This window comes from Pseudophryne corroboree, chromosome 8 (genome assembly GCF_028390025.1).
Source record: "Pseudophryne corroboree isolate aPseCor3 chromosome 8, aPseCor3.hap2, whole genome shotgun sequence".
Taxonomy (NCBI): Eukaryota; Metazoa; Chordata; class Amphibia; order Anura; family Myobatrachidae; genus Pseudophryne; species Pseudophryne corroboree.
In genome coordinates this window covers 376,457,570-376,475,129 of record NC_086451.1, presented here as the reverse complement: position 1 = coordinate 376,475,129, position 17,560 = coordinate 376,457,570, and the positions used below count along the sequence as shown (strand labels likewise).

General features: G+C 32.8%; 13 non-coding genes across 13 annotated transcripts; all 13 read left to right on the top strand.

The window, feature by feature from the left end:
* The first annotated feature begins 3,447 nt into the window (after window positions 1–3,447).
* On the top strand, window positions 3,448–3,520 carry TRNAR-UCG (transfer RNA arginine (anticodon UCG)). Its single transcript has one exon. It is a non-coding gene; the product is annotated as a tRNA-Arg (tRNA).
* A 672-nt stretch (window positions 3,521–4,192) lies between these two features.
* On the top strand, window positions 4,193–4,265 carry TRNAR-ACG (transfer RNA arginine (anticodon ACG)). Its single transcript has one exon. It is a non-coding gene; the product is annotated as a tRNA-Arg (tRNA).
* Window positions 4,266–4,936: 671 nt separating this feature from the next.
* On the top strand, window positions 4,937–5,009 carry TRNAR-UCG (transfer RNA arginine (anticodon UCG)). Its single transcript has one exon. It is a non-coding gene; the product is annotated as a tRNA-Arg (tRNA).
* A 1,419-nt stretch (window positions 5,010–6,428) lies between these two features.
* Window positions 6,429–6,501, top strand: TRNAR-ACG (transfer RNA arginine (anticodon ACG)). The gene has a single exon. It is a non-coding gene; the product is annotated as a tRNA-Arg (tRNA).
* A 671-nt stretch (window positions 6,502–7,172) lies between these two features.
* TRNAR-UCG (transfer RNA arginine (anticodon UCG)) lies at window positions 7,173–7,245 on the top strand. The gene has a single exon. It is a non-coding gene; the product is annotated as a tRNA-Arg (tRNA).
* Window positions 7,246–10,626: 3,381 nt separating this feature from the next.
* Window positions 10,627–10,699, top strand: TRNAL-UAG (transfer RNA leucine (anticodon UAG)). Its single transcript has one exon. It is a non-coding gene; the product is annotated as a tRNA-Leu (tRNA).
* A 399-nt stretch (window positions 10,700–11,098) lies between these two features.
* TRNAR-UCG (transfer RNA arginine (anticodon UCG)) lies at window positions 11,099–11,171 on the top strand. The gene has a single exon. It is a non-coding gene; the product is annotated as a tRNA-Arg (tRNA).
* Window positions 11,172–11,844: 673 nt separating this feature from the next.
* Window positions 11,845–11,917, top strand: TRNAR-UCG (transfer RNA arginine (anticodon UCG)). Its single transcript has one exon. It is a non-coding gene; the product is annotated as a tRNA-Arg (tRNA).
* Window positions 11,918–12,317: 400 nt separating this feature from the next.
* Window positions 12,318–12,390, top strand: TRNAR-UCG (transfer RNA arginine (anticodon UCG)). Its single transcript has one exon. It is a non-coding gene; the product is annotated as a tRNA-Arg (tRNA).
* Window positions 12,391–14,280: 1,890 nt separating this feature from the next.
* Window positions 14,281–14,353, top strand: TRNAR-UCG (transfer RNA arginine (anticodon UCG)). Its single transcript has one exon. It is a non-coding gene; the product is annotated as a tRNA-Arg (tRNA).
* Window positions 14,354–15,025: 672 nt separating this feature from the next.
* On the top strand, window positions 15,026–15,098 carry TRNAR-UCG (transfer RNA arginine (anticodon UCG)). Its single transcript has one exon. It is a non-coding gene; the product is annotated as a tRNA-Arg (tRNA).
* Window positions 15,099–15,769: 671 nt separating this feature from the next.
* TRNAR-UCG (transfer RNA arginine (anticodon UCG)) lies at window positions 15,770–15,842 on the top strand. Its single transcript has one exon. It is a non-coding gene; the product is annotated as a tRNA-Arg (tRNA).
* A 1,146-nt stretch (window positions 15,843–16,988) lies between these two features.
* TRNAR-UCG (transfer RNA arginine (anticodon UCG)) lies at window positions 16,989–17,061 on the top strand. The gene has a single exon. It is a non-coding gene; the product is annotated as a tRNA-Arg (tRNA).
* Window positions 17,062–17,560: the final 499 nt, after the last annotated feature.

Sequence of the window (17,560 nt, the reverse complement as noted above, 5' to 3'; positions counted from 1 at the left end):
CCACTGTCAGTTAATACGAGATCAATTCTAGAGTATGAGGAGTGGACATGCGAATAAAAGGAGTAATCCCTAACCGTAGGGTGTTTAGTTCTCCACGCATCGTAGAGTTCGTATTCTCCTAGTAGTTGTCTAAGCCCAAGGGTATTAATAGGGGAAGTTCTGGATTTAGCTAAGGGACTTCTGGTGGGGAGAGATCTATCAACAGTGGGGTCTACAACTAAATTAAAGTCCCCCAATAACATGACTGCACCTTTAGCGTGCTTCTGTATCAGGGAGAATAGATTCCTACAAAAGGAGAGTTGACCAGAGTTGGGTGCATAGCAGGAGGCCAGGGTGACAACAGAATCTTCCAGCTTTCCGATTAATATTAAATACCTTCCTTCGGGGTCTACAATTTGGGAGTCCAGAGTAAATTGGTAATCATTAGAGATTAGTATAGCCACTCCGGCTTTTTTTACGGGGCCGTTGGACATGTTGCAGGTAGGGAAGTGATTATCATAGAATCTAGGGGGGTCTAATTTCCTAAAGTGGGTTTCCTGAATAGCGACCACATTCGCCTTAATTTTATAGAAGGAGGATAAGGCCAGTTTACGTTTCTGTGGGGAGTTCAATCCCTTAACGTTCAATGATACCAAGTTAACCATAATAAACTAACCAGGAGGCGGAGCATTCGCTGAAACCAAGAAATGTGATCAAAAGGTACAATTCCCTGAACATATGTGTAAGGAGAAAAGAGTCATGGGGGGGGGGGAGACACAAAAGGAGACATACTAAGGAGGACAAAGAGAGAAAGGAGAAAAATATAGTACACAAAACAAGGAAAGTCAACTCCGTGTAGAGACGAAGTCATAGTAAGGCGCCAAAACATTCAGCGCCTCACCAAGCAAAGTTGGGAGGTTAGTGGCCAACCTACCCGCAATCAAGTAATCATAGTATTAGTAAATTGTATATTCAATCGCACATGGCATATAAACGGGGTGTCATTAGGAATGGAATGATGGGTTAATTAGTAATGTAGTCACAGGGTCCCGGAACTGGCACAGAGCAATACTGTAAATACAACAATAAGAGGGCTCAGCAAAGAGCATACAGACCAGTCCTGGAGCCCGTGGAACCATCACGTCCTTTAAGGAGAAACAAGAGACAAAAAAGAAAAAAAAACAACCCTGCCGTACATTAGTCTAAGGGATATAAAGCATGTAATAACCAGGCATGTAACTTGTAATAAGCCCTAAGGTTAGTACAATCATACGGAAACAACGCTAGTCTTATAAGTGGATATCAATGGCAGGGAAAACACCGCGTGATAAGGGCCTACTTCCCAACCGTCGACCAGTCCGGCTGAAGTCGGCGGTCAGGAGAGTCGGGCCCCTGGTCTCCAGTTATATTCCATTTGTGAAGAAGTCTCATACCGTCGTCGACCGAAGACACTACTATCGTGGATCCTTCTCTAGAAATCAATAGACGCGTGGGGAAACCCCACCTATATACGATTCCAGCTTTCCTAAGGGCCACGGTGACAGGCTGAAAGGCACGTCTCCTGGTGAGGGTGTAGTGCGATAAGTCTCCGAAAAGCTGAAGCCGGCCCATAGCACACGCTGTATCTGAGGTAGGTCTAGCTGCTTTAAGTAGGGATTCCTTGATATGAAAGAAGTGGACTCTCATCAAAACATCTCTCGACGCTCCTTCAGGAGCACTGCGGGCCTTCGGGACCCTATGGATACGGTCCAATATCAAGTCCGCAGATGTAGCGGAGGGTAGCAGCTTCTTGAATATTTCGATTGTATAGTCATGTAGGCTGCTATTAGATACGGATTCTGGTACCCCTCGGAGCTTGAGATTATTTCTGCGTGAGCGGTCCTCCAGGTCCGCTACTTTGTCCCGCAGAGCCGCCACCTCCTTTTCAAGAATATCATGGGAATCGATCAAAGTATTATGAGAGCCCACCACCTCCCCCATCTTGGTTTCCAAGTGTCCGGTCCTCTCACCCAACTCCTCAACGGACCGCTGGCAAGACTGCAACATAGTGCAAAATTCGGACGCCACCTCATCCTTAAACTGGTGTAGCAATAGCTTCATGGTACCCACCGTTAAGGCTTCGCTGTCTTCCAGGCGAGGAGAGGGGGGGGGAATCCTGGGATGAAGATAGAGCCATCATGGGCAATGAAGTTGTGGGCGGGAGATCCGACCCGGAGGCAGAAGATCCAGGACCCTGAGATTTATTTCGATATGGGGAAGGCTTGAAAAAGGCAACTTGAGAGATTGATTTGGAGGCTTTATTCTTTTTTGGAGCCATCATGTATTACTTTGAGGGGATGGGAGGGTTCCAGTAGAAAGGAGAATTCCGTCTAAGATCTAGGACGGCAGGTATCCTCTTACGCCATGTGCGTGATTACATCAGCTAAAATGATTGCGGGGGGTGACGATGAGGATTCATTGAAGAGGGGTCTACATCCTGTATGTGCCGCAGCGTGCACCACAACAAGGAGCCAACGATTTCACCTTCTCGTCAAATAGTGCCCCTGTGCTTTAGGTGAGGGAGATGCTGTATATGGGCTACCACCAGGGGGCTCTGGTGTACTGTGTAGTGGACGAGGACCAGGCAATGCTAATAGAATGCTGGATAGGCGTATAATGGTATGAGGTGTTGAATGCACCATATAAGCCAGCTCCCAGTGCACACACAGCACAGAGCTCCTCAGGTTGCAACTGTACAGGGCTGGTGAGAATCTGCAGGGACTCTATAGCTAGTACTGGCCTTGCCTCCTCCAAGATTGCCGCCGCTCCTCAGCTCCTCAGCTCAAACGGGCCTCTCCCTCCTCCGCCGCCGCCCGTGGTCCGTCAGCTCGAATGGGGGCCTCCTCAGAGCACGGTCATGCGCCAAGGGTGGTGTGCCCGCCGTCAACGGGGGTCGTTCGTGCGCTCTCAGCCTCTGCTGCTCTCCGCCCACCTCTTCCAAGATGGCCGCCGCCACCGGGTCCTCCACGAGCAGGGCAGCGGCTCGTCTCGGCGGCTAGCCCGTAGTTCCTGGGGCTCGCCTGGGGCTCGCCTTCGCCTCCGCTGCTCCCGGTAAGGCTTCTCAGGCTGGGGGAACTTCTTTGTTGCCGGCTATGTGGCGGGCTGTAGCGTCCGGAGCGCACCGGAGTCTGGTCGGCTGGCTCTTAAATCTAGGTCCCGGCTTCACCCCGGGTGGAGGCCGCAACCCGCAAGTGCAGGAGTAACCTGCACTCCGGCTCCGCAGCTCTCCTCCTTACATGGTAGGGGTCTTGTGGGTGCACTGTGGGCAAAATACTGGGTGTGTAGGCACCTAAAAAGGCTTTAATTATTAGTTTGCAGCAGGAGCTCATGCACCATGCATCCACTCCAGAGTCCCGCTAGGCCACGCCCCCCTTACTTGAATCTTTATATTACTATACTTTCCTAGGCGTTAATATTTGGCCAGACATTGACCACGTGGCCTAATGGATAAGGTGTCTGACTTCGGATCAGAAGATTGAGGGTTCAAGTCCCTTCGTGGTTATTGCATTCAATGTTATTTGTTTATACTGTATTTTTTCATTAAGATGAAATATTTTGTAAGGAATATAAAAATGAAATCAGAACAAACACAGCTCAAAGTAAAATATCTCAAAACCTTTGTTCTTTAAACTATTTAGCAAACTTTGTAGATTGCACAGCAGTCAATGTATCTTTAAGTTGATTTAAGGTTTCTCAAAATTCTAGACTTGGGTATTGTGGAATACTAAACATTATTATTTTCTTTCAGAATCAATAACTAAAATTATTGTTGGATCAAAGTTTGTCATCTAGGTGTATATATTTTTACATAAAGATAACATCTTATGTATGGATTATAATAATGAAATCAGATCAAACATGATTCAGAGTGAAGATTCTCTAACCCTTTGGTCTTTGAACTATTCAGTAAACTTTGTAGATTGCACATCAACCATTAAATATATTTCTCAGTTTGTTTAAGGTTTCTCAAACTTCTTGAATGGGGTATTGTAGAATACTAAACAATATTAGTTTTATTCAGAATTAATAATTGAAATTATTGTTGGATTAAAGTTTGTCATCTGAGTGTAAGGTTATCCAAAACAGTTGTCTCAAAGAAACAAAACAAATATGTTTTTTACTTGAATCTTTATATTACTATACTTTCTTAGGCGTTAATCTTTGGACCGACATTGACCACGTGGCCTAATGGATAAGGCGTCTGACTACGGATCAGAAGATTGAGGGTTTGAGTCCCTTCGTGGTCATTGCATTCAATGTTATTTGTTTATACTGTATTTTTTCATTAAGATGAAATATTTTGTAAGGAATATAATAATGAAATCAGAACAAACACAGCTCAAAGTAAAATATCTCAAAACCTTTGTTCTTTAAACTATTTAGCAAACTTTGTAGATTGCACAGCAGTCAATGTATCTATAAGTTGATTTAAGGTTTCTCAAAATTCTAGGCTTGGGTATTGTGGAATACTAAACATTATTATTTTCTTTCATAATCAATAACTAAAATTTTTGTTGGATCAAAATTTGGCATCTAGGTGTATATATTTTTACATAAAGATAACATCTTATGTTTGGATTATAATAATGAAATCAGATCAAACATGATTCAAAGTGAAGAATCTCTAACCCTTTGGTCTTTAAACTATTCAGTAAACTTTGTAGATTGCACATCAACCATTAAATATATTTCTCAGTTTGTTTAAGGTTTCTCAAACTTCTTGAATGGGGTATTGTAGAATACTAAACAATATTAATTTTATTCAGAATTAATAATTGAAATTATTGTTGGATTAAAGTTTGTCATCTGAGTGTAAGATTATCCAAAACAGTTGTCTCAAAGAAAAAAACAAATATGTTTTTTACTTGAATCTTTATGTTACTATACATTCTTAGGCATTAATATATTGACAAACAGTGACCACGTGGCCTAATGGAAAAGGCGTCTGACTTCGGATCAGAAGATTGAGGGTTCGAGTCCTTTCGTGGTCATTGGATTCGATGTTATTTGTTTATACTGTATTTTTTTCATTAAGATTATATATTTTGTAAGGAATATAATAATGATATCAGAACAAACACAGCTCAAAGTAAAATATCTCAAAACCTTTGTTCTTTAAACTATTTAGCAAACTTTGTAGATTGCACAGCAGTCAATGTATCTTTGAGTTGATTTAAGGTTTTTCAAAATTCTAGGCCTGGGTATTGTGGAATACTAAACATTATTATTTTCTTTCAGAATCAATAACTAAAATTATTGTTGGATCAAAGTTTGTCATCTAAGTGTATATATTTTTACATAAAGATAACATCTTATGTTTGGATTATAATAATGAAATCAGATCAAACATGATTCAAAGTGAAGAATCTCTAACCCTTTGGTCTTTAAACTATTCAGTAAACTTTGTAGATTGCACATCAACCATTAAATATATTTCTCAGTTTGTTTAAGGTTTCTCAAACTTCTTGAATGGGGTATTGTAGAATACTAAACAATATTAGTTTTATTCAGAATTAATAATTGAAATTATTGTTGGATTAAAGTTTGTCATCTGAGTGTAAGATTATCCAAAACAGTTGTCTCAAAGAAACAAAACAAATATGTTTTTTACTTGAATCTTTATATTACTATACTTTCTTAGGCGTTAATCTTTGGCCAGACATTGACCACGTGGCCTAATGGATAAGGCGTCTGACTTAGGATAAGAAAATTGAAGGTTCGAGTCCCTTCGTGGTCATTGCATTCAATGTTATTTGTTTATACTGTATTTTTTTCATTAAGATTAAATATTTTGTCTGGAATATAATAATGAAATCAGAACAAACACAGCTCAAAGTAAAATATCTCAAAACTTTTGTTCTTTAAACTATTTAGCAAACTTTGTAGATTGCACAGCAGTCAATATATCTATAAGTTGATTTAAGGTTTCTCAAAATTCTAGGCTTGGGTATTGTGGAATACTAAACATTATTATTTTCTTTCAGAATCAATAACTAAAATTATTGTTGGATCAAAGTTTGTCATCTAAGTGTATATATTTTTACATAAAGATAACATCTTATGTTTGGATTTTAATAATGAAATCAGATCAAACATGATTCAAAGTGAAGAATCTCTAACCCTTTGGTCTTTAAACTATTCAGTAAACTTTGTAGATTGCACATCAACCATTAAATATATTTCTCAGTTTGTTTAAGGTTTCTCAAACTTCTTGAATGGGGTATTGTAGAATACTAAACAATATTAGTTTTATTCAGAATTAATAATTGAAATTATTGTTGGATTAAAGTTTGTCATCTGAGTGTAAGGTTATCCAAAACAGTTGTCTCAAAGAAACAAAACAAATATGTTTTTTACTTGAATCTTTATATTACTATACTTTCTTAGGCGTTAATCTTTGGACCGACATTGACCACGTGGCCTAATGGATAAGGCGTCTGAGTACGGATCAGAAGATTGAGGGTTTGAGTCCCTTCGTGGTCATTGCATTCAATGTTATTTGTTTATACTGTATTTTTTCATTAAGATGAAATATTTTGTAAGGAATATAATAATGAAATCAGAACAAACACAGCTCAAAGTAAAATATCTCAAAACCTTTGTTCTTTAAACTATTTAGCAAACTTTGTAGATTGCACAGCAGTCAATGTATCTATAAGTTGATTTAAGGTTTCTCAAAATTCTAGGCTTGGGTATTGTGGAATACTAAACATTATTATTTTCTTTCATAATCAATAACTAAAATTTTTGTTGGATCAAAATTTGGCATCTAGGTGTATATATTTTTACATAAAGATAACATCTTATGTTTGGATTATAATAATGAAATCAGATCAAACATGATTCAAAGTGAAGAATCTCTAACCCTTTGGTCTTTAAACTATTCAGTAAACTTTGTAGATTGCACATCAACCATTAAATATATTTCTCAGTTTGTTTAAGGTTTCTCAAACTTCTTGAATGGGGTATTGTAGAATACTAAACAATATTAATTTTATTCAGAATTAATAATTGAAATTATTGTTGGATTAAAGTTTGTCATCTGAGTGTAAGATTATCCAAAACAGTTGTCTCAAAGAAAAAAACAAATATGTTTTTTACTTGAATCTTTATGTTACTATACTTTCTTAGGCATTAATATATTGACAAACAGTGACCACGTGGCCTAATGGAAAAGGCGTCTGACTTCGGATCAGAAGATTGAGGGTTCGAGTCCTTTCGTGGTCATTGGATTCGATGTTATTTGTTTATACTGTATTTTTTTCATTAAGATTATATATTTTGTAAGGAATATAATAATGATATCAGAACAAACACAGCTCAAAGTAAAATATCTCAAAACCTTTGTTCCTTAAACTATTTAGCAAACTTTGTAGATTGCACAGCAGTCAATGTATCTTTGAGTTGATTTAAGGTTTTTCAAAATTCTAGGCCTGGGTATTGTGGAATACTAAACATTATTATTTTCTTTCAGAATCAATATCTAAAATTATTGTTGGATCAAAGTTTGTCATCTAAGTGTATATATTTTTACATAAAGATAACATCTTATGTTTGGATTATAATAATGAAATCAGATCAAACATGATTCAAAGTGAAGAATCTCTAACCCTTTGGTCTTTAAACTATTCAGTAAACTTTGTAGATTGCACATCAACCATTAAATATATTTCTCAGTTTGTTTAAGGTTTCTCAAACTTCTTGAATTGGGTATTGTAGAATACTAAACAATATTAGTTTTATTCAGAATTAATAATTGAAATTATTGTTGGATTAAAGTTTGTCATCTGAGTGTAAGATTATCCAAAACAGTTGTCTCAAAGAAACAAAACAAATATGTTTTTTACTTGAATCTTTATATTACTATACTTTCTTAGGCGTTAATCTTTGGCCAGACATTGACCACGTGGCCTAATGGATAAGGCGTCTGACTTAGGATAAGAAAATTGAAGGTTCGAGTCCCTTCGTGGTCATTGCATTCAATGTTATTTGTTTATACTGTATTTTTTTCATTAAGATTAAATATTTTGTCTGGAATATAATAATGAAATCAGAACAAACACAGCTCAAAGTAAAATATCTCAAAACCTTTGTTCTTTAAACTATTTAGCAAACTTTGTAGATTGCACAGCAGTCAATATATCTATAAGTTGATTTAAGGTTTCTCAAAATTCTAGGCTTGGGTATTGTGGAATACTAAACATTATTATTTTCTTTCAGAATCAATATCTAAAATTATTGTTGGATCAAAGTTTGTCATCTAAGTGTATATATTTTTACATAAAGATAACATCTTATGTTTGGATTTTAATAATGAAATCAGATCAAACATGATTCAAAGTGAAGAATCTCTAACCCTTTGGTCTTTAAACTATTCAGTAAACTTTGTAGATTGCACATCAACCATTAAATATATTTCTCAGTTTGTTTAAGGTTTCTCAAACTTCTTGAATGGGGTATTGTAGAATACTAAACAATATTAGTATTATTCAGAATTAATAATTGAAATTATTGTTTGATTAAAGTTTGTCATCTGAGTGTAAGATTATCCAAAACAGTTGTCTCAAAGAAAAAAACAAATATGTTTTTTACTTGAATCTTTATGTTACTATACTTTCTTAGGCATTAATATATTGACAAACGGTGACCACGTGGCCTAATGGATAAGGCGTCTGACTTCGGATCAGAAGATTGAGAATTCGAGTCCCTTCGTGGTCATTGGATTCAATGTTATTTGTTTATACTGTATTTTTTTCATTAAGATGAAATATTTTGTAAGGAATATAATAATGAAATCAGAACAAACACAGCTCAAAGTAAAATATCTCAAAACCTTTGTTCTTTAAACTATTTAGCAAACTTTGTAGATTGCACAGCAGTCAATGTATCTTTAAGTTGATTTAAGGTTTCTCAAAATTCTAGGCTTGGGTATTGTGGAATACTAAACATTATTATTTTCTTTCAGAATCAATAACTAAAATTATTGTTGGATCAAAGTTTGTCATCTAGGTGTATATATTTTTACATAAAGATAACATCTTATGTTTGGATTATAATAATGAAATCAGATCAAACATGATTCAAAGTGAAGAATCTCTAACCCTTTGGTCTTTAAACTATTCAGTAAACTTTGTAGATTGCACATCAACCATTAAATATATTTCTCAGTTTGTTTAAGGTTTCTCAAACTTATTGAATGGGGTATTGTAGAATACTAAACAATATTAGTTTTATTCAGAATTATTAATTGAAATTATTGTTGAATTAAAGTTTGTCATCTGAGTGTAAGATTATCCAAAACAGTTGTCTCAAAGAAAAAAACAAATATGTTTTTTACTTGAATCTTTATGTTACTATACTTTCTTAGGCATTAATATATTGAAAAACGGTGACCACGTGTCCTAATGGATAAGGCGTCTGACTTCGGATCAGAAGATTGAGGATTCGAGTCCCTTCGTGGTCATTGGATTCAATGTTATTTGTTTATACTGTATTTTTTTCATTAAGATGAAATATTTTGTAAGGAATATAATAATGAAATCAGAACAAACACAGCTCAAAGTAAAATATCTCAAAACCTTTGTTCTTTAAACTATTTAGCAAACTTTGTAGATTGCACAGCAGTCAATGTATCTTTAAGTTGATTTAATGTTTCTCAAAATACTAGGTTTGGGTTTTGTGGAATACTAAACATTATTATTTTCTTTCAGAATCAATAACTAAAATTATTGTTGGATCAAAGTTTGTCATCTGAGTTTAAGATTATCCAAAACAGTTGTCTCAAAGAAACAAAACAAATATGTTTTTAACTTGAATCTTTATATTACTATACTTTCTTAGGCTTTAATCTTTGGACACATGGTGACCACGTGGCCCAATGGATAAGGCATCTGACTTCGGATCAGAAGATTGAAGATTCGAGTCCCTTCGTGGTCATTGGATTCAATGTTATTTGTTTATACTGTATTTTTTTCATTAAGATGAAATATTTTGTAAGGAATATAATAATGAAATCAGAACAAACACAGCTCAAAGTAAAATATCTCAAAACCTTTGTTCTTTAAACTATTTAGCAAACTTTGTAGATTGCACAGCAGTCAATGTATCTTTAAGTTGATTTAAGGTTTCTCAAAATTCTAGGCTTGGGTATTGTGGAATAATAAACATTATTATTTTCTTTCAGAATCAATAACTAAAATTATTGTTGGATCAAAGTTTGTCATCTAGGTGTATATATTTTTACATAAAGATAACATCTTATGTTTGGATTATAATAATGAAATCAGATCAAACATGATTCAAAGTGAAGAATCTCTAACCCTTTGGTCTTTAAACTATTCAGTAAACTTTGTAGATTGCACATCAACCATTAAATATATTTCTCAGTTTGTTTAAGGTTTCTCAAACTTATTGAATGGGGTATTGTAGAATACTAAACAATATTAGTTTTATTCAGAATTATTAATTGAAATTATTGTTGAATTAAAGTTTGTCATCTGAGTGTAAGATTATCCAAAACAGTTGTCTCAAAGAAAAAAACAAATATGTTTTTTACTTGAATCTTTATGTTACTATACTTTCTTAGGCATTAATATATTGACAAACGGTGACCACGTGGTCTAATGGATAAGGCGTCTGACTTAGGATCAGAAGATTGAGGATTCGAGTCCCTTCGTGGTCATTGGATTTAATGTTATTTGTTTATACTGTATTTTTTTCATTAAGATGAAATATTTTGTAAGGAATATAATAATGAAATCAGAACAAACACAGCTCAAAGTAAATATCTCAAAACCTTTGTTCTTAAAACTATTTAGCAAACTTTGTAGATTGCACAGCAGTCAATGTATCTTTAAGTTGATTTAAGGTTTCTCAAAATACTAGGTTTGGGTATTGTGGAATACTAAACATTATTATTTTCTTTCAGAATCAATAACTAAAATTATTGTTGGATCAAAGTTTGTCATCTGAGTTTAAGATTATCCAAAACAGTTGTCTCAAAGAAACAAAACAAATATGTTTTTTACTTGAATCTTTATATTACTATACTTTCTTAGGCGTTAATCTTTGGACACACGGTGACCACGTGGCCTAATGGATAAGGCATCTGACTTCGGATCAGAAGATTGAGGATTCGAGTCCCTTCGTGGTCATTGGATTCAATGTTCTTTGTTTATACTGTATTTTTTTCATTAAGATGAAATATTTTGTAAGGAATATAATAATGAAATCAGAACTAACACAGCTCAAAGTAAAATATCTCAAAACCTTTGTTCTTTATACTATTTAGCAAACTTTGTAGATTGCACAGCAGTCAATGTATCTTTAAGTTGATTTAAGGTTTCTCAAAATTCTAGGCTTGGGTATTGTGGAATACTAAACATTATTATTTTCTTTCAGAATCAATAACTAAAATTATTGTTGGATCAAAGTTTGTCATCTAGGTGTATATATTTTTACATAAAGATAACATCTTATGTATGGATTATAATAATGAAATAAGATCAAACATGATTCAAAGTGAAGAATCTCTAACCCTTTGGTCTTTAAACTATTCAGTAAACTTTGTAGATTGCACATCAACTATTAAATATATTTCTCAGTTTGTTTAAGGTTTCTCAAACTTCTTGAATGGGGTATTGTAGAATACTAAACAATATTAGTTTTATTCAGAATTAATAATTGAAATTATTGTTGGATTAAAGTTTGTCATCTGAGTGTAAGATTATCCAAAACAGTTGTCTCAAAGAAACAAAACAAATATGTTTTTTACTTGAATCTTTATATTACTATACTTTCTTAGGCGTTAATCTTTGGACAGACATTGACCACGTGGCCTAATGGATAAGGCGTCTGACTTCGGATCAGAAGATTGAGTGTTCGAGTCCCTTCGTGGTCGTTGGATTCAATGTTATTTGTTTATACTGTATTTTTTTCATTAAGATGAAATATTTTGTAAGGAATATAATAATGAAATCAGAACAAACACAGCTCAAAGTAAAATATCTCAAAACCTTTGTTCTTTAAACTATTTAGCAAACTTTGTAGATTGCACAGCAGTCAATGTATCTTTAAGTTGATTTAAGGATTCTCAAAATTCTAGGCTTGGGTATTGTGGAATACTAAACATTATTATTTTCTTTCAGAATCAATAACTAAAATTATTGTTGGATCAAAGTTTGTCATCTGAGTGTAAGATTATCCAAAACAGTTGTCTCAAAGAAACAAAACAAATATGTTTTTTACTTGAATCTTTATATTACTATACTTTCTTAGGCGTCAATCTTTGGACACACGGTGACCACGTGGCCTAATGGATAAGGCATCTGACTTCGGATCAGAAGATTGAGGATTCGAGTCCCTTCGTGGTCATTGTATTCAATGTTCTTTGTTTATACTGTATTTTTTTCATTAAGATGAAATATTTTGTAAGGAATATAATAATGAAATCAGAAATAACACAGCTCAAAGTAAAATATCTCAAAACCTTTGTTCTTTAAACTATTTAGCAAACTTTGTAGATTGCACAGCAGTCAATGTATCTTTAAGTTGATTTAAGGTTTCTAAAAATTCTAGGCTTGGGTATTGTGGAATACTAAACATTATTATTTTCTTTCAGAATCAATAACTAAAATTATTGTTAAATTAAAGTTTGTCATCTAGGTGTATATATTTTTACATAAAGATAACATCTTATGTTTGGATTTTAATAATGAAATCAGATTAAACATGATTCAAAGTGAAGAATCTCTAACCCTTTGGTCTTTAAACTATTCAGTAAACTTTGTAGATTGCATATCAACCATTAAATATATTTCTCAGTTTGTTTAAGGTTTCTCAAACTTCTTGAATGGGGTATTGTAGAATACTAAACAATATTAATTTTATTCAGAATTAATAATTGAAATTATTGTTGGATTAAAGTTTGTCATCTGAGTGTAAGATTATCCAAAACAGTTGTCTCAAAGAAAAAAACAAATATGTTTTTTAATTGAATCTTTATATTACTATACTTTCTTAGGCATTAATATATTAACAAACAGTGACCACGTGGCCTAATGGATAAGGCGTCTGACTTCGCATCAGAAGATTGAGGGTTCATATCTCTTCGTGGTCATTGGATTCAATGTTATTTGTTTATACTGTATTTTTTTCATTAAGATGAAATATTTTGTAAGGAATATAATAATGAAATCAGAACAAACACAGCTCAAAGTAAAATATCTCAAAACCTTTGCTCTTTAAACTATTTAGCATACTTTGTAGATTGCACAGCAGTCAATGTATCTTTAAGTTGATTTAAGGTTTCTAAAAATTCTAGGCTTGGGTATTGTGGAATACTAAACATTATTATTTTCTTTCAGAATCAATAACTAAAATTATTGTTGGATCAAAGTTTGTCATCTAGGTGTATATATTTTTACATAAAGATAACATCTTATGTTTGGATTATAATAATGAAATCAGATCAAACATGATTCAAAGTGAAGAATATCTAACCCTTTGGTCTTTAAACTATTCAGTAAACTTTGTAGATTGCACATCAACCATTAAATATATTTCTCAGTTTGTTTAAGGTTTCTCAAACTTATTGAATGGGGTATTGTAGATTACTAAACAATATTAGTTTTATTCAGAATTATTAATTGAAATTATTGTTGAATTAAAGTTTGTCATCTGAGTGTAAGATTATCCAAAACAGTTGTCTCAAAGAAAAAAACAAATATGTTTTTTACTTGAATCTTTATGTTACTATACTTTCTTAGGCATTAATATATTGACAAACGGTGACCACATGGCCTAATGGATAAGGCATCTGACTTCGGATCAGAAGATTGAGGATTCGAGTCCCTTCGTGGTCATTGGATTCAATGTTATTTGTTTATACTGTATTTTTTTCATTAAGATGAAATATTTTGTAAGGAATATAATAATGAAATCAGAACAAACACAGCTCAAAGTAAAATATCTCAAAACCTTTGTTCTTTAAACTATTTAGCAAACTTTGTAGATTGCACAGCAGTCAATGTATCTTTAAGTGGATTTAAGGTTTCTCAAAATACTAGGTTTGGGTATTGTGGAATACTAAACATTATTATTTTCTTTCAGAATCAATAACTAAAATTATTGTTGGATCAAAGTTTGTCATCTGAGTTTAAGATTATCCAAAACAGTTGTCTCAAAGAAACAAAACAAATATGTTTTTTACTTGAATCTTTATATTACTATACTTTCTTAGGCGTTAATCTTTGGACACATGGTGACCACGTGGCCTAATGGATAAGGCATCTGACTTCGGATCAGAAGATTGAGGATTCGAGTCCCTTCGTGGTCATTGGATTCAATGTTATTTGTTTATACTGTATTTTTTTCATTAAGATGAAATATTTTGTAAGGAATATAATAATGAAATCAGAACAAACACAGCTCAAAGTAAAATATCTCAAAACCTTTGTTCTTTAAACTATTTAGCAAACTTTGTAGATTGCACAGCAGTCAATGTATCTTTAAGTTGATTAAAGGTTTCTCAAAATCTAGGCTTGGGTATTGTGGAATACTAAACATTATTATTTTCTTTCAGAATCATTAACTAAAATTATTGTTGGATCAAAGTTTGTCATCTAGGTGTATATATTTTTACATAAAGATAACATCTTATGTATGGATTATAATAATGAAATCAGATCAAACATGATTCAAAGTGAAGAATCTCTAACCCTTTGGTCTTTAAACTATTCAGTAAACTTTGTAGATTGCACATCAACCATTAAATATATTTCTCAGTTTGTTTAAGGTTTCTCAAACTTCTTGAATGGGGTATTGTAGAATACTAAACAATATTAGTTTTATTCAGAATTAATAATTGAAATTATTGTTGGATTAAAGTTTGTCATCTGAGTGTAAGATTATCCAAAACAGTTGTCTCAAAGAAACAAAACAAATATGTTTTTTACTTGAATCTTTATATTACTATACTTTCTTAGGCGTTAATCTTTGGCCAGACATTGACCACGTGGCCTAATGGATAAGGCGTCTGACTTCGGATCAGAAGATTGAGGGTTCGAGTCCCTTCGTGGTCATTGCATTCAATGTTATTTGTTTATACTGTATTTTTTCATTAAGATGAAATATTTTGTAAGGAATATAATAATGAAATCAGAACAAACACAGCTCAAAGTTAAATATCTGAAAACCTTTGTTCTTTAAACTATTTAGCAAACTTTGTAGATTGCACAGCAGTCAATATATCTATAAATTGATTTAAGGTTTCTCAAAATTCTAGGCTTGGGTATTGTGGAATACTAAACATTATTATTTTCTTTCAGAATCAATAACTAAAATTATTGTTGGATCAAAGTTTGTCATCTAGGTGTATATATTTTTACATAAAGATAACATCTTATGTATGGATTATAATAATGAAATCAGATCAAACATGATTCAAAGTGAAGAATCTCCAACCCTTTGGTCTTTAAACTATTCAGTAAACTTTGTAGATTGCACATCAACCATTAAATATATTTCTCAGTTTGTTTAAGGTTTCTCAAACTTCTTGAATGGGGATGTGTAGAATACTAAACAATATTAATTTTATTCAGAATTAATAATTGAAATTATTGTTGGATTAAAGTTTGTCATCTGAGTGTAAGATTATCCAAAACAGTTGTCTCAAAGAAAAAAACAAATATGTTTTTTAATTGAATCTTTATATTACTATACTTTCTTAGGCATTAATATATTAACAAACAGTGACCACGTGGCCTAATGGATAAGGCGTCTGACTTCGCATCAGAAGATTGAGGGTTCGAGTCTCTTCGTGGTCATTGGATTCAATGTTATTTGTTTATACTGTATTTTTTTCATTAATATGAAATATTTTGTAAGGAATATAATAATGAAATCAGAACAAACACAGCTCAAAGTAAAATATCTCAAAACCTTTGCTCTTTAAACTATTTAGAAAACTTTGTAGATTGCACAGCAGTCAATGTATCTTTAAGTTGATTTAAGGTTTCTAAAAATTCTAGGCTTGGGTATTGTGGAATACTAAACATTATTATTTTCTTTCAGAATCAATAACTAAAATTATTGTTGGATCAAAGTTTGTCATCTAGGTGTATATATTTTTACATAAAGATAACATCTTATGTTTGGATTATAATAATGAAATCAGATCAAACATGATTCAAAGTGAAGAATATCTAACCCTTTGGTCTTTAAACTATTCAGTAAACTTTGTAGATTGCACATCAACCATTAAATATATTTCTCAGTTTGTTTAAGGTTTCTAAAAACTTATTGAATGGGGTATTGTAGATTACTAAACAATATTAGTTTTATTCAGAATTATTAATTGAAATTATTGTTGAATTAAAGTTTGTCATCTGAGTGTAAGATTATCCAAAACAGTTGTCTCAAAGAAAAAAACAAATATGTTTTTTACTTGAATCTTTATGTTACTATACTTTCTTAGGCATTAATATATTGACAAACGGTGACCACATGGCCTAATGGATAAGGCATCTGACTTCGGATCAGAAGATTGAGGATTCGAGTCCCTTCGTGGTCATTGGATTCAATGTTATTTGTTTATACTGTATTTTTTTCATTAAGATGAAATATTTTGTAAGGAATATAATAATGAAATCAGAACAAACACAGCTCAAAGTAAAATATCTCAAAACCTTTGTTCTTTAAACTATTTAGCAAACTTTGTAGATTGCACAGCAGTCAATGTATCTTTAAGTTGATTTAAGGTTTCTCAAAATACTAGGTTTGGGTATTGTGGAATACTAAACATTATTATTTTCTTTCAGAATCAATAACAAAAATTATTGTTGGATCAAAGTTTGTCATCTGAGTTTAAGATTATCCAAAACAGTTGTCTCAAAGAAACAAAACAAATATGTTTTTTACTTGAATCTTTATATTACTATACTTTCTTAGGCGTTAATCTTTGGACACATGGTGACCACGTGGCCTAATGGATAAGGCATCTGACTTCGGATCAGAGGATTGAGGATTCGAGTCCCTTCGTGGTCATTGGATTCAATGTTATTTGTTTATACTGTATTTTTTTCATTAAGATGAAATATTTTGTAAGGAATATAATAATGAAATCAGAACAAACACAGCTCAAAGTAGAATATCTCAAAACCTTTGTTCTTTAAACTATTTAGCAAACTTTGTAGATTGCACAGCAGTCAATGTATCTTTAAGTTGATTAAAGTTTTCTCAAAATTCTAGGCTTGGGTATTGTGGAATACTAAACATTATTATTTTCTTTCAGAATCATTAACTAAAATTATTGTTGGATCAAAGTTTGTCATCTAGGTGTATATATTTTTACATAAAGATAACATCTTATGTATGGATTATAATAATGAAATCAGATCAAACATGATTCAAAATAAAGAATCTCTAACCCTTTGGTCTTTAAACTATTCAGTAAACTTTGTAGATTGCACATCAACCATTAAATATATTTCGCAGTTTGTTTAAGGTTTCTCAAACTTCTTGAATGGGGTATTGTAGAATACTA